Source organism: Oncorhynchus nerka, linkage group LG11 (assembly GCF_034236695.1).
Source record: "Oncorhynchus nerka isolate Pitt River linkage group LG11, Oner_Uvic_2.0, whole genome shotgun sequence".
Classification (NCBI taxonomy): Eukaryota; Metazoa; Chordata; class Actinopteri; order Salmoniformes; family Salmonidae; genus Oncorhynchus; species Oncorhynchus nerka.
The window spans coordinates 49,542,440-49,558,794 of record NC_088406.1 but is presented as its reverse complement, the minus strand read 5'-3'; the positions used below and the strand labels follow the sequence as shown (position 1 = coordinate 49,558,794).

The window sequence follows — 16,355 nt, the reverse complement described above, 5'->3', positions numbered from 1 at the left end:
CTCCAGCATGACCGGTTTGGCGGTGGGTCAGTCATGGTGTGGGGTGGGATTTCTTTGGGGGGACACACAGCCCTCCATGTGCTCGCCAGAGGTAGCTTGACTGCCATTAGGTACCGAGATGAGATTCTCAGACACCTTGTTAGACCATATGCTGGTGCAGTTGGCCCTGGATTCCTCCTAATGCAAGACAATGCTAGACCTCATGTGGCTGGAGTGTGTCAGCAGTTCCTGCAAGAGGAAGGTATTGATGCTATGGACTGGCCCGCCCGTTCTCCAGACCTGAATCCAATTGAGCACACCTGGGACATCATGTCTCGCTCCATCGCTGTATGACCTCCCCACAAGACTGTCCAGGAGTTGGCGGTTGCTTTAGTCCAGGTCTGCGAGGAGATCCCTCAGGAGACTATCCGCCACCTCATCAGGAGCATGCCCAGGCGTTGTAGGGAGGTCATACAGGCACGTGGAGGCCACACACTACTGAGCTTCATTTTGACTTGTTTTAAGGACATTACATCAAAGTTGGATCAGCCTGTAGTGTGGTTTTACACTTTAATTTTTTTAACTCAGATTTTACTGAGTTACATTTCATATAAGGAATCAGTCCATTTAAATGGTCTTCAAAAGCCAAGTCAACAAACAGATTACCGACCATTTAGAATCCCACCGCACCTTCTCCGCTATGCAATCTGGTTTCAGAGCTGGTCTTGGGTGCACCTCAGCCACGCTCAAGGTCCTAAACGATATCTTAACCGACATTGATAAGAAACAATACTGTGCAGCCGTATTCATTGACCTGGCTGTGTCAATCACCACATCCTCATCGGCAGACTCGATATCCTTGGTTTCTCAAATGATTTCCTCGCCTGGTTCACCAACTACTTCTCTGCTAGAGTTCAGTGTGTCAAATCAGAGGGACTGTTGTCCGGGCCTCTGGCAGTGCAACAGAGTTCAATTCTTGGGCCAACTCTCTTCTCTGTATACATCAATGATGTCGCTCTTGCTGCTGGTGAGTCTCTGATCCACCTCTATGCAGACGACACCACTCTGTATACTTCTGGCCCTTCCTTGGACAGTGTTAACAACCCTCCAGACAAGCTTCAATGCCATACAACTCTCCTTCCATGGCCTCCAACTGCTCTTAAATACAAGTAAAACCAAATGCATGCTCTTCAATCGATCGCTGCCTGCACCTGCCCGCCTGTCCAGCATCCCTACTCTGGACGGTTCTGACTTAGAATATGTGGACATCTACAAATACCTAGGTGTCTGGTTAGACTGTAAACTCTCCTTCCAGACTCACATCAAAAATCTCCAATCCAAAGTTAAATCTAGAATTGGCTTCCTATTTCGCAACAAAGCATCCTTCACTCATACTGCCAAACATATCCTCGTAAAACTGACCATCCTACCGATCCTCGACTTCGGCGATGTCATTTGCAATGTAGCCTCCAATACCCTACTCAATAAATTGGATGCAGTCTATCACAGTGCCATCCGTTTTGTCACCAAAGCCCCATATACTTCCCAACCACTGCAACCTGTACGCTCTCGTTGGCTGGCCCTCGCTTCATACTCGTCGCCAAACCCACTGGCTCCAGGTCATCTACAAGACCCTGCTAGGTAAAGTCCCCCCTTATCTCAGCTCGCTGGTCACCATAGCAGCACCCACCTGCAGCACGCGTTCCAGCAGGTATATCTCTCTGGTCACCTCCAAAACCAATTCTTCCTTTGGCCGCCACTCCTTCCAGTTCTCTGCTGCCAATGACTGGAAACACTTATCTCCCTCATTAGCTTTAAGCATCAGCTATCAGAGCAGCTCACAGATTACTGCACCTGTACATAGCCCATCTGGGGCGGCAAGGTAGCCTAGTGGTTAGAGCGTTGGACTAGTAATCGGAAGGTTGCAAGTTCAAACCCCTGAGCTGAAAAGGTACAAATCTGTCGTTCTGCCCCTGAACAGGCAGTTAACCCACTGTTTCTAGGCTGTCATTGAAAATAAGAATTTGTTCTTAACTGACTTGCCTGGTTAAATAAAGGTAAAATAAATATAATTTAGCCCAAACAACTACCCCATTGTATTTATTTATGTATTTGTTTTGCTCCTTTGCACCCCATTATTTCTATTTCTACTTCGCACATTCTTCCACTGCAAATCTACCATTCCAGTGTTTTACTTGCTATATTGTATTTACTTCGACACCATGGCCTTTTCTTTGCCTTTACCTCCCTTATCTTACCTCATTTGCTCACATCGTATATTGACTGTATGTTTATTTTACTCCATGTGTAAATCTGTGTTGTTGTATGTGTCGAACTGCTTTGCTTTATCTTGGTTGGCCAGGTCGCAATTGTAAATGAGAACTTGTTCTCAACTTGCGTACCTGGTTAAATAAAGGTGTAATAAAATAAATAAATAAATAAATAAATACATTTAGGCCCTAATCTATGACTGGGCAAAGGCCCACCCACTTGGGAGCCAGGCCGATTCATTCAGAATGAGTTTTTCCACACAACAGAAATTCCCCCTCAGCTGATCCCGCAGGTGAAGAAGTCGAATATAGAGATCCTGGGATAGCGTGGTTACACATGGTCTGCAATTGTTAGGCCGGTTAGACGTACTGCCATTTTCTCTAAAACGATATTGTAGACGGCTTATAGTAGAGAAATGAACATTGCATTCTCTGGCAACAGCTCTGGCGGACATTCCTGCAGTAAGCATGGCACTTGCACGCTTCCACAAAACTTGAGACACCTGTGGTATTGTGTTGTGTGATAAAACGGCACATTTTAGAGTGGCCTTTTATTGTCCCCAGCACAATGTAATGATCATGCTGCTTAATCAGCTTCTTGATATGCCACACCTGTCAGGTGGATGGATTATCTTGGCAAAGGAGAAATGCTCACTAACAGTGATGTGAACAAAGTTATGCTAAACATTTTAGAGAAGTAAGCTTTATTTTGCGTATGGAACATTTGTGGGATCTTTTATTTCAGCTCATGGAACATGGGACCAACACTTCACATGTTGCGTTTTCATTTTTTGTTCAGTTATAGATGCACAAATATCATTTCAGCCTGTGATGTCTGACCTTAACAGGCCTGTTCTTCATTTGGCTTCTCAGAATATTGTAACTCTCACTGCTTTTTTGATACAATACACTATCGGCCTTCTCACCGTTGACAATTTCTCAACAATTGGTTCATTTCACAAAGAACCTCATTCTTCAACTCCGGAGTTACAGCATCTAACATCCTTGAACACTTAATAGACTTTTTCCATTAGAAATAAAATGAAACAATCTCTTAAAATGGGACATGAGAGAGGCTGATAGTGTTTCAGAGGTTTGCCAAGGTCCTTAACAAGGAGGTTTAACTGTGTGGAAATCACATGGCCCATTTTTATGCCAACCAATCCACTCTACCTTCAAGGCCCAGTTAAACTGAGAAGGAATCCACGAAATAACTTGTTTTGAAAAAGCTTTGGGGGATGTTGTGTGAGCAGTGAATTTGGTGACAATGTGATAAAGGTTTAACTTGAAGACAGCCATGAACCTTTTCACACTTGAGTTCCAAATATCTCTAACGGTCGCCCCAGTTTGAGTTTTTTTATGTGCGTGATGTCAGAATGCTCTCACTGTTCCAAAATGTGATTGTTACGCAACAGGGCAGTTCACTCACACTGCCCTCAAACCATGGCACGCTGCCTACTAATTATCTACAGTACAGGCTATGTTTAAACTTTATGTACTTTACTCTGTTCATCTTTGCCTTGATCCTGACTAGTCTCCCAGTCCCTGCCGCTGAAAAACATCCCACAACATGTTTGAATTGAGATGATGTTCCGCCTCCTTATTAATTCACAGAAGTATGCCATTTCACTGTTGCGGACAATTTATGTTTGAGGCCTTACGAAGCAGGGCAAACTTCTCTCTTCGATGAGAGCCCAAGCACAAACGTTTTCTTCCCTGGCACATTTTCCGGCTGGCTCCCACATTGCCTTCACTACTAATAATAACTTTGTCCGTTCCTATCGATGTAAGTGCCTTTTTACAGTATCATTATAGTTTCTCTATATCGTGTTGTCATTTCTAGTGTAGCACACCATATGTATGTATGTGTGCATGTATGTACAGTGCCTTCGGAAAAGTACTCAGATCACTTGACTTTTTCAGCACGCCCTGACCTGAGTATTCTTTGTTTTCTTTATATATTTTGGTTAGGTCAGGATGTGACGAGGTTGGTATGTGTGTTTTTGTCTCTTCTAGGGTTTTTGTACTGTCTAGGGGTTTTGTAGATTTATGAGGTTGTTTCCATCTAGGTGTTTATGTAGGTCTATGGTTGCCTAGATTGGTTCTCAATTAGAGGCAGGTGTTATCGTTGTCTCTGATTGGGAACCATATTTAGGCAGCCATCTTCTTTGGGTATTTTGTGGGTTATTGTCTGTTATGTTGCGTGTTAGCACAGTGTTTATATAGCGGTCACGGTCGTCTTAATCGTTTTGTTGTTTTTAAGTGTTCTTCGTGTTCTTTCTACAGTAAAGAAGAATGTATTCTAACCACGCTGCACTTTGGTCTACTCCATACGACGATCGTGACACACATTTTGTTAGGTTACAGCCATATTCTAAAATGTATTAAATAAATAAAAATCCTTAGCAATCTGTACACCATAACCCATAATGACCAAATATATATTTTTTGAAATGTTTGAAAATGTATTAAAAATATAAAACATAAATACCTTATTTACGTAAGTATTCAGACCCTTTGATATGAGAGTCGACATTGAGCTCAGGTGCATCGATAATCCGTGAGATGTTTCTACAACTTGGAGTCCACCTGCCGTAAATTCCATTGATTGGACAGGATTTGGAAAGGCACACACCTGTCTATATAAGGTCCCACAGTTGACAGTGCATGTCAGAGCAAAAACCAAGCTATGAGGTAGAAGGAATGGTCCGTAGAGCTCCGAGACAGGATTTTGTCGAGGCACAAATCTTGGGAAGGGTACGAAAAAATGTCTGCAGCATTGAAGGTCTCCAAGAACACAGTGGCCTCCTTAAGTTTGGAACCACCAAGATCCATCCCAGAACTGACCGACTGGCCAAACTGAGCAATCGGGGGAGAAGGGCCTTGGATAGGCAGGTGACAAAGACCACAATGGTCACTCTGACAGAGCTCTAGAGTTCCTCTATGGAAATGGGACAACCTTCCAGAAGGACAACCCTCTCTGCAGCACTCTGCAGCACCAATTTGGCCATTATGATAGAGTAGCCAGACGGAAGCCACTCCTTAGTAAAAGGCACATAACATCCTGCTTGGTGTTTGCCAAAAAGCACCTAAAGACTCAGACCATGAGAAACAAGATTCTCTGGTCTGATGAAACTCTTTCACCTGAATGTCAACATTCAATTCTGGAGAAAACCTGGCACATTCCCTACGGTGAAGCATGGTGGTGGCAGCATCATGCTGTGGGATGTTTTTCAGCGGCAGGGACTGGGAGACTAGTCAGGATCAAGGCAAAGATGAACAGAGTATAGTACATAGAGATCCTTGATGAAAACCTGCACTGGTGCGCTCAGGACCTCAGAATGGTGTGAAGGACAACAACCCTAAGCACACAGCTAAGACAACACAGGAATGGCTTCGGGACAAGTCTCTTAATGTCCTTGAGTGGCCCAGCCAGAGCCCGAACTTCAACAGGATCAAACATATCTGGAGAGACCTGAAAATAACTGTGCAGCAACCTGACAGAGCTTGAGAGGATCTGCTGGGAAGAATGGGAGAAACTCCCCAAATACAGGTGAGCCAAGCTTGTTGTGTCATACCCAAGAAGACTTGAGGCTGTAATCGCTTCCAAAGGTGCTTCAACAAAGTACTAAGTAAAAGGTCTGAATACTTACACTACAGTTCAAAAGTTTGGGGTTACTAAGAAATGTCCTTGTTTTTGAAATAAAAGCAAAAATGTTGTCCATTATAATAACATCAAATTGGTCAGAAATACAGTGTAGACATTTTTAATGTTGTAAATGGCTTTTGAGCCAGTAATCGAACCCACAAATGCTGATGCTCCAGATACTCAACTAGTCTAAAGAAGGACAGTTTTATTGCTTCTTTAATCAGTACAACAGTTTTCAGCTGTGCTAACATAATTGCAAAAGGGTTTTCTAATGATCAGTTAGCCTTTTAAAATGATAAACTTGGATTAGCTAACACCACATGCCATTGGAACACAGGAGGGATGGTTGCTGATAATGGGCCTCTGTACGCCTATGTAGATATTCCTTTAAAATCAGCTGTTTCCAACATTAACAAAAATGTTAATCAAGGGTTCTGAATACTTTCCGAAGGCACTGTATGTATGGAGCATAATGTATTTGGGGTGACAGGGTAGCCTAGTGGTTTGAGTGTTGGACTAGTAACCGAGAGGTTCATATCCCGAGCTGACAAGGTACAAATCTGTCATTCTGCCCCTGAACAGGCAGTTAACCCACTGTTCCTAGGCCGTCATTGAAAATAAGAATTTGTTCTTAACTGACTTGCCTAGTTAAATAAAGGTAAAATAAAAAATAAATACATTTACTGTTTAATTCACATTTCCAGTACTGGTCACAAATCATGCATTCCAATTCTTGAATAGATTGTAATGGACAGATGTGTGTAAAATACTTTTGTGGAAGTTGTACTGATTATAATGAGCTAACGATAAGCTAATTGCCAACTATACTTGGTGCCATGTTTGTTGACATCATACAATGCATTCTGGTTGTTACGTAAATGTCTGTCAGACCAAAGATGTTATAACAAAATGAGCTGAAGGGATGGTTCACCTCATTGGTGAGGTCACCCGTGACGTGAGAAATTGTGGAAAGTAATTGTTATTACCTAATATGGTTTCTGCCAGCCGAGAGTTAGATAAAAATGACCACTTGTGTGGTCACTCTTTCTTCAGTTAGCGGTACAACTAATGTAGCCTACATTTTCCAGTTTGGATGAATATTGTAATATGCTGTAGCTACTTCTGTGAATGACTGAATATTGCATCCAAACAAAAACTGCTCACATTGTGGACATAACGTTGTAAAAACTGTGTTTGTGTAAAATGAGAACTGTGTGGCCAGCTCAAACACTGACTCTTGCATCATTCGTAAATGGATGTTCAAAAGTGTTCTAATCACACTGGTTCGAGTGTACGCTGCAGGGACCACCATAGAACGATCACACCTGCGTGTTCGTACGGTACCGGTCAAAAGTTCGGAAACACCTACTCTTTCAAGGGTTTTTCTTAATTTTTTATATTTTCCACATTTTAGAATAATAGTGAAGACATCACAACTATGAAATAACACAAATGGAATCATGTAGTAAGCAAAATATTTTATATTTCAGATTTTTCAAAGTAGCCACCCTTTGCCTTGATGGCATTCTCTCAACCAGCTTCACCTGAAATGCTTTTCCAGAGTTCCCAAATGTGCTGAGCACTTTTTGGCTGCTTTCCCTTCACTCTGTTGTCCAACTCACACCAAACCATCTCAATTGGGTTGATGTTGGGTGATTGTGGAAGCCAGGTCATCTGAGGCAGCACTCCATCACTTTCCTTCCTTGTCAAATAACCCTTACACAGCCTGGATGTGTGTTTTGGGTCATTGTCCTGTTGAAAACAAATCATAGTCCCACTAAGCGCAAACCAGATGGGATGGAGTATCGCTGCAGAATGCTGTGGTAGCCATGCTGGTTAGGTGTGCTTTGAATTCGAAATAAATCACAGTGTCTCCAGCAAAGCACCCCCACACCATCACACCTCCATGATTCACAGTGGGAACTACACATGCAGAGATCATCCGTTCACCTACTCTGTCTCACAAAGACTCAGTGGTTGGAACCAACAATCTCAATTTTGGACTCATCAGACCTAAGGACAGATTTCCACCGGTCCATTGCCCATGTTTCTTGGCCTAAGCAAGTCTCTTCTTCTTATTGGTGTCTTTTACTTGTGGTTTCTTTGCAGCAATTTGACCATGAAGTCCTGATTGACGCAGTCTCCTTTGAACGGATGACTCTCTCATGAAGCTGGTTGAGAGAATGCCAAGAGTGTGCAAATCTGTCATCAAGGCAAAGGGTGGCTACTTTAAAGATTCTCAAATATACAATATATTTTGATTTTATTTACACTTTTTGGTAACTATATTTTACCATATGTGTTATTTCATAGATTTGATGTCTTCACTATTACTCGTAGAATGTAGAAAATAGTAAAAAAAAAAAAAAAAGAAAACCTTGAATGAGTAGGTGTGTCCAAACTTTTGACTGGTAATATATGTGTCAAGGGGTTTTAAGGAACCATTTGTTTTCCCAATCTGTATAAAGAATGACTTATAGTACAACATAAATATCTAGCTCACGCAGTCAGCACCAATGTTGAGTAGAGCCAGTCTATTACTTTCACTACAGTTGAAGTCGGACGTTTACATACATCTTAGCCAAATACATTTAAACTCAGTTTTTCACAATTCCTGACATGAAATCCTATAAATATTCACTGTCTTACGTCAGTTAGGATCACCACTTTATTTTAAGAATATGAAATGTCCGAATAATAGTAGAGTGATTTATTTCAGCTTTTATTTCTTTCATCACATTCCCAGTGGTTCAGCATTTTACATCCACTCAATTAGTATTTGGTAGTATTGCCCTTAAATAGTTCAACTTGGGTCAAACGTTTCGGGTAGCCTTCCACAAGCTTCCCACAATAAGTTTGGTGAATTTTGGCCCATTCCTAATGACAGAGCTGGTGTAACTGAGTAAGGTTTGTAGGCCTCCTTGCTCGCACACACTTTTTCAGTTCTATTTCGCACCAAAGTATATTCATCTCTAGGAGACAGAACGCGTCTCCTTCCTTAGCTGTATGATGGCTGAGTGTTCAAGGTGTTTATACTTGTGTACTATTGTTTGTACAGATGAATGTGGTACCTTCAGCCGTTTGGAAATTGCTCCCAAGGATGAACCAGACTTGTGGAGGTCTACAATTATTTTCAGAGGTATTGGCTTATTTCATTTGATTTACCCATGATGTCAAGCAAAGAGGCACTGAGTTTGAAGGTAGGCCTTGAAATACATCCACAGGTACACCTCCAATTTACTCAAATTATGTAATTTAGCCTATCAGAAGCTTCTTAAGACATGACATCATTTTCTGCAATTTTCCAAGCTGTTTAAAGGCACAGTCAACTTAGTGTATGTAAACTGGAATTGTGATACAGTGAATTATAAGTGAAATAATCTGTCTGGAAGCAATTGTTGGAAAAATGACTTACTATAAGCCAAAACTATAGTTTGTTAACATGAAATTTGGGGAGTGTTTAAAAAATGAGTTTTAATGACTCCAACCTAAGTGTATGTAAACATCCGACTTCAACTGTAGGTATGCTACCGAGTGTAACATCACTTTCAAGAATGGGAATTTACCGTTTCACAGACAGACGTCTCCAGTTAGCTGATAAGTGCAGATTTCCTCTATGACCATTGGCCCACATTTGCAGAAGTGAACATTACAAAAGTACTGTTATCGAGCCACAAAATTAATTCCTCACTTCTGTCTCACATTCCGTCGACTAGAAACCAGTACTGTCTGGGGGGGATGGGAAAATATAGGGTGTATGAGAAACTCCAAAATAGGGTTTCCTGACTGGAATACATATAAAGGGGAGACATTTTCAAACTCACTTTAACTCCCAGAGTGACTGATGTTAACATTTCATTTCTTCTGGGCAACCCCCTCTCTCTGCACCTCGATGTTCCACTGTATTAATGACAGTGAAATCATTCGATCTCTTGCCATGAGGAAATAGTGATGATTACTCCATTTTGTGATGTATGTAATAACAGCAAAAATGATGATTTAGCACAATGGCAGACAGTCATTACTCTCACGGCACACATCACCCAGCAAGCCTTTAGGAGGACTTTAGGGTGGCTATAAACAGCCACGAAAGGCAGGCTTTAGCACTTTCAATAAGACATCCAACTCACGCAAAGCATTCTGTTGGTTAAATGCCTGACCTGGATCAGATTCACTGCACCAGATGGTGAAAACCACCACGAGATTCTGTGCAAATTGCAGTGTTTAAATTCATGTCAGCTTTGAGGGTCAGGGGGAAAAACATAAAAAGAAGTCAGTGGAATTGAGTTAGCAGAATTTAAAGCCTACTAGGTGGTGGAAGAGAGGCTAACCCTGATGCTGATTGTGTCTATATGGAGAAGGCTGTAGAACTGGTGGGGTAATATATATATAAAGGGCTGGATGCTATGGGATGATTCAAACCTAATTTATTTTTTACCTCTGGGATCCCTTTCTCCCTCTAAAGTAATCTGGATTGACTGCCATTGTGCTACAACCATCAGGTAACACATGTTATTGGCTTTGCGGTGCCATGAAGCAGAGATAGGCAAGGCGGGGAGAGGGTGTGGGTGTACAGTACTAGGTTTGTATAGGGGGAATACAAGAGGAGAGAAGCAGGTGTAACAGACAGTAAATCATCAGCCACAAACAGGCCTGTTAGTCTCTAGGGAATTAATCCACTTTTTTATTTTATTAGAAAAATTTCACACACCATAAAAATTACATGTACAAAACTATAAGATTTGGAATTGCGTTATGTACAGATACAAAAGATAAAGCCAACTAAAAAGTGACGGAGAACACAGAAGAAGGTGAGTCCCCAGTTCTGAGCTTTTTGTCTGAGTCTGCCTGTTTTGATTTCGTTCTCACTGGGTTCGGCTCAAAGGTGAGAAAGAGAAAAAAAAACGCAACACGGGGTGATGAAGACCATGGTGACGAAGAGGTGGTGGTGATGCACAGACATGCGGTTCAGTTTACTTAGTCCCTGTTAGTTCTTCCTCCTTTATATCCTTCTGTCCTCGGAGTCCAGATGGGGTAAACTCGGCCCAGACCTGCAGAGAGAAGAGAGAGACAGCGGAATCAGTGAGGAATATGTACTATTTTGCCCTTTCATTAGTTTACGATTGACCACACATACACGTCCACTTAATCCAGGTTGATCATTGAAAGGGCCTCATGAAGATCAGCCAACATTGTAGCCCCTGAAGTATGGTGATGACACTGTTTCTCCTTGACCAGTGTTCGAGTCATTGAATCCCTGCCATACTGAGGCTTTATTTAATGAAACCGAGAACATTCAAACATTTCCATGATGACAATAGACCAAAGTACATCAGTTGAATAACCTGTGTGTCTAATACAAACACAGGAAGCTTCACAAACACTGGCAGCCATACGACCACCGAGCTTGGACAATGCCCTCTGTTTGGATCCGTGTTGTGCTCTACTGCTGTTTGATACAAATGTAAATGACTTGCATCCTCCCTAACAGCACTGGCCAAACCGTGGCGGTCCTGCCTACGTGGCCATGAAACCAAACAGGATTATAAAACAACAACCCAGTGCCATTAAACAGCCATTGAAGTGAACAGATGCTTTTCCAGTATAGTGCAAGATTACATTTGGGACTCCTTGGCCTTAGACTCATCCTCAATGTCTCACGCACTGTCCACAGAAGAGTGATAGGAGCTAAGCCGGTCAGCTCAGACAAGCCCAGCCCTCACGGTAGTCTGACTAAGCCTCCCGCGGGTTGGGAATATCATGGCTCTGGATGCATGGCAGGTGGTGAGCTGAACACAAGCCTGGCAGACATTTTAAAATATAATACTTCGGCTTACATCTACATATGGAACTAGGCACTTTGAAAAATGGTGCTGGATATAGGCTCTCTGGTGGACACGTATGGCACCTGGATATAGCTGACTAGCTGGCTTGTATTGGAGAGGAGAAGAGGCGGAAGAGGTGCAAGAGCAATAGCTACAATGATGGATGCCATTTTGGAAATGCTGATCCCTTGTGTCAGGCTAACATGTTTGACGCTGAAATCCCTGAGTGGACTGAGGCCTATAAAGTGAAGGAGTTGAGAAGGTACGTTTTTTTTTGCTTCTCAGTTGGCTGAATGTACTAGCATGATGTTTATGTTAAAAAAAAAACACAACTGCATGAAAGTGTTTTCAGGCACTTTACGCTGACTTCACAAGGCAGAAATAGATTGCCCATTCAAAACATAGGGGCCATTACTCCTTCATCGCAAAGTGTACTGTAACACGTGACTTGAACAAAATACATTCTACATTCATGTTCACGTTCACGTTCAGGACTAGTCTATAGCGGGTTTTATCCTGTGAAAAATGTATGGCCTTAAGTGTGATGTGATCCGCTCCAGGACCTTAGTGACCATGGGCGTTCTCTGCCTCTCCCTCCCAGCGTGGGAGCATTGATAAATTCAGCTAGCGTCTACACAAAGCAAAACCTTCCTATCTGTACTACTCTCTTGTTGGCACAGCAGGAAAGTCTCTCTTAAAGCACAACCACATAGTATGAAGCGCTTGGATTCAGCAAAAGTGCAGAAATATATTCCTGTATTTCCTTAACCACTTTAAAAGTCGCCGTATCAAACTGAGCACAGGAGACCTATTTGTACACTGAATTATAGCACCATACTGTAGATTACTTGCTCCAAATCATTCATGGTGTTGCATGACACACTATCTCCAGTTACGCTATTGACAGCGATTGTATGTGAAATAGCTTCATCTACAGCTATTTACAAACAAAGCATGCTTCATTGTGCTGAGCATGCACTATTGAGCTAAAAATATGATCTTCTTCACCATCCAGGAGAAAGGATATTGGACCAGCATTGCTGTCCCGGGGTCATGGCATGGCGGCTCTCCTGTCCTGAGAAAGTGTATTCCACGGAGGGGTCAGTGCGATACACATTGTCCGACTCTTCTTTTACAACCCTGGTTATGATTCCCATCATCACACTTTGTTTCTCATCAGCACGTATTGATTATGCAATTAAATGTGGCCTGAGCAGCAGAAATCAATTGGGACCGGCTGAACTCTGGAGTGAACACCGCCCCCGGGGCAATCGCCCAATCATCGTCTGATATGAATCACCTCAGTGTGTCTGCCACACAAATCTCTCTCCGAACGGCATCCTCTGCGATCCTCTGCCGGCCAACTCATAAACTGTTCAGGGGGAGACCGTAATTTATTCTCTATACCAACTTTCATCATCTCACCTTTTTACATGGGATGTTGTTATTGCTGTTTCACATTGTCTGCGTCGAGGGCGAGTGATAACATCAACAGTATTTTGCCCTTGGTTTTTAGGTATGCCTCTTAGTCATCAGAACCGGCAAAGTCTGTTTAATAAAACCATAACTCTGGTATTGTGAATCTCAGTAGCCTCCTCTACATTTGCCCTGCTCAGAAGAACATGATAAAGTGACAAAATGAAAACAAATAGAGCCTACAACCTTAAATAGTTAAGAAAATATTTACTAAATAAACTAAAGTAAAAAAAATTAAAAGCAACACAATAAAATAACAATAACGAGGCTATATACATGGTAAGACAATCTCTCGTTATTGTTATTTTCTTGTGTTGCTTTTAATTTTTTTTACTTTAGTTTATTTAGTAAATATTTTCTTAACTATTTCGCCTCGCTTCTGCCCCATGATATCTGAGTCGAACATCATTCTGTCTCCCAACAAACAACAGAGAACTTGTTTGCATAATGTCTGCATAGTGATGCCATGGTTGAGCTTTCAGACAGTTCAGCACAGACCATTTAGCCCGCTGTTCTTGACTTCCATTAGTGGGGGAGACCTCTGTGATCTCACTCAAAACAACCTGTTTATTGATGCCAGGGACCTGTGATCATCAGGCGCCATGCCGCTGCTGATACATTGGGTAACATGCTCATCGCTGCGTCATCAGCATGGAGCAATGACTTGCCACGAAGCTATACTCTAATTGCCAGAGAAACGAGGCTGGAAACTTGACAAAACATAATGCTAAGTGTGGGAGGATTGGAAGATGGGCGCCATCAAGCCATACAACATGTCATTGATTTTCTCCAAGGCCTATTTTAGCAAAATGGTTGATAGCAATCTAGTTGTGATGTCAATCCGTGAGGAATTTCGATTGTTGTTGTGATCATTTTTTGTTGTTGTCTCCAGAGCAATAAGGATCAGAGAACACGTAGCTAGAAAATACAACTTTAAGGAGAGGCAGAAAAACCCCTAACTCAATTCTGTTCTCGCTCAATACAAACGCGAAGAGACAAGAATGGAATTGCCACTCGGTATACAAACATATTTTTCTGGCCGCAGACGGGCTGTGTGATAAAAAGAAACAGAATCAATGCCTTTGCCATTGTTTGGAATTAGTGCTGAGTTTAAATTGAGCTGCAGTGCGTCCCGAGGCCCAGTGCCTCACACACACACAGAAGGCAGAAACTACGGCCTCGATCAAAGCAAACACACAGCAATGGCAATAAAGAAAGCTGCAAAATTAGCAAAATAAATTCCTCTGCTGACATTTGCCGGCCTCTTGGTACAGCAGTAATGAATTACATTTGGCAGTGGTTGTGATATGTAAAGCATCATCTGCTTTTTGTTTGTGTGGTCTTTGTTTTTGTAGGATGGTGTTCTCACAAAAAGCAAACACACAGGTATGTTGGAAAACACACACAGCCCGCACACGTATCCTACAGATTGTCTCCACATCTCCCTTGCTTGAATAGCCAAACACTAACTATGAAATTACACCACCAGCACGGTTACGATCCTTTTACAGTGGTTCTGTTTGCCAATCCTCATGTCATTTTGTGAGACAGAATATTTACGATACCAGGCTCTTTGAACACACATCCATCTTCGCCTCATCTCATCTCTTTCAAGTCTAACCTTAAACCAGTCCAATTTCTCAAACTCCTGCTTGATGGTGAGATATGTGTTGATCAATAGTGATTTCATGGCCCAGGCCTTGGCGCTGACGGCCGACTGAGCCTTTCCATTTGTCCCTGTCCACCCGGGGATCGGTGAGGGCTAAGAGCAATGGGGTCCCCTGATTTCACACATCACTACACCTCAACCCTCCCCACATTAATATACAACACAGAATACAAACAAAAGCACCTGTCCACCCGCCACTGACATTTTATTAATCAGACAGGCACAACATTAGTTTGCTGAAAAAATATAGTACGGGTGAGTTTACTCAACTATCAAAGGCTAAAGCCATCAGAGTGAGAGTATGATGAAACTATTTGTTAGGACATACAGCGACGCTCCAGAACTGTCCTGCTCATTTTCCCTCCCTTCTCGACACGCTTCTATGCTCTCAGATGTTAGCAGGTAAAAGAAAGACTTCACAGGGGAATTGATGGCAAGGTTAACATCTGTGGCAAGAACTAGCTGCTATTATCAATTATGCATACCTCCCTTGCTTTGTTTCAGAAAGCCGATATGTAATAGCAGAGGCCCTTTCACTGCAACATCCCTCCTCTCCATCACACGATAGGGCCAGATCACCTTGTTGTACAAACTGTAGAAGTGCCATCACAGAGACACAGGCCTGTCTGAACACATGGTGAGCGAGGGAAAGAAATCAACTTCAAATGAGTTGTGGGATCAAACGTTAATGGGATTCATCCGTGTTTGGCTGTACAATGGTATACTATGACCACTGCAGTGATCTAAGACAACATAGACCTAAGCTATGACAAGATGACTGGCTAAATCTCTAGAAAGCACTGTCCTATCTTTGATGTGAGAATAATTAAGTATGACCTCGTAAGGCGTCCCGGAAATGACCAACCACATGCATGTCCTTCAAGAAACTTATTTATTGACTTAAGTAAACAAAATGTTTCAAGTCAGCACAGCCAAACACAAAAAAGCACAACATTTACCCTAATGAACACAGCCATAGCCGCGCTCAGCATGGAACTCTACTGGTTGGTTTACTAAACATGCTACGGTAAAGCCGGGCTTGTGGCTGTCTAGATCGCTGCTGTTAGTTGTTGTTTTCAATCTTACCTGCAACCTGCCCTTCTGGAACTGTGAGGAGCAACAGCATAACCTACGTTGCTACCATGACAAAGACCAAAGCTGGCAGGAGTGCTGTTGAGGACAGCGGTGTCTTTCTATCACAGGTGAAGGATCTTTTAACCTCCTGAAGCTAGGGGGCACTATTTTTATGTTTCGAAAAATAACATTCCCAAAGTAAACGGTCTATTTCTCAGGATCAGATGCTAGAATATGCATATAATTGACAGATCAGGATAGAAAACACTCTAAAGTTTCCAAAACTGTAAAAAATATTGTCTGTAAGTATAACAGAACTGATATTGCAGGTGAAAACATGAGGAAAATCCAATCAGGAAGTGCCTCTTATTTTGAAACCCTTCTGTTCCTATGCATGCCTATCCACCATTTAA

The 16,355-nt window shown here is 42.2% G+C and overlaps 1 protein-coding gene across 2 annotated transcripts in view; it reads right to left on the bottom strand.

The window, feature by feature from the left end:
- Positions 1 to 10,554: 10,554 nt before the first annotated feature.
- LOC115137058 (leucine-rich repeat and fibronectin type III domain-containing protein 1-like protein) overlaps positions 10,555 to 16,355 on the bottom strand; it is a 117,314-nt gene continuing 111,513 nt past the window's right edge. For both annotated transcript variants that reach the window (XM_029673074.2, XM_029673076.2), the window contains exon 7: positions 10,555 to 10,949. The gene's annotated coding sequence lies outside the window, so the exon portion shown is untranslated. The remainder of the gene's footprint in view (positions 10,950 to 16,355) is intronic.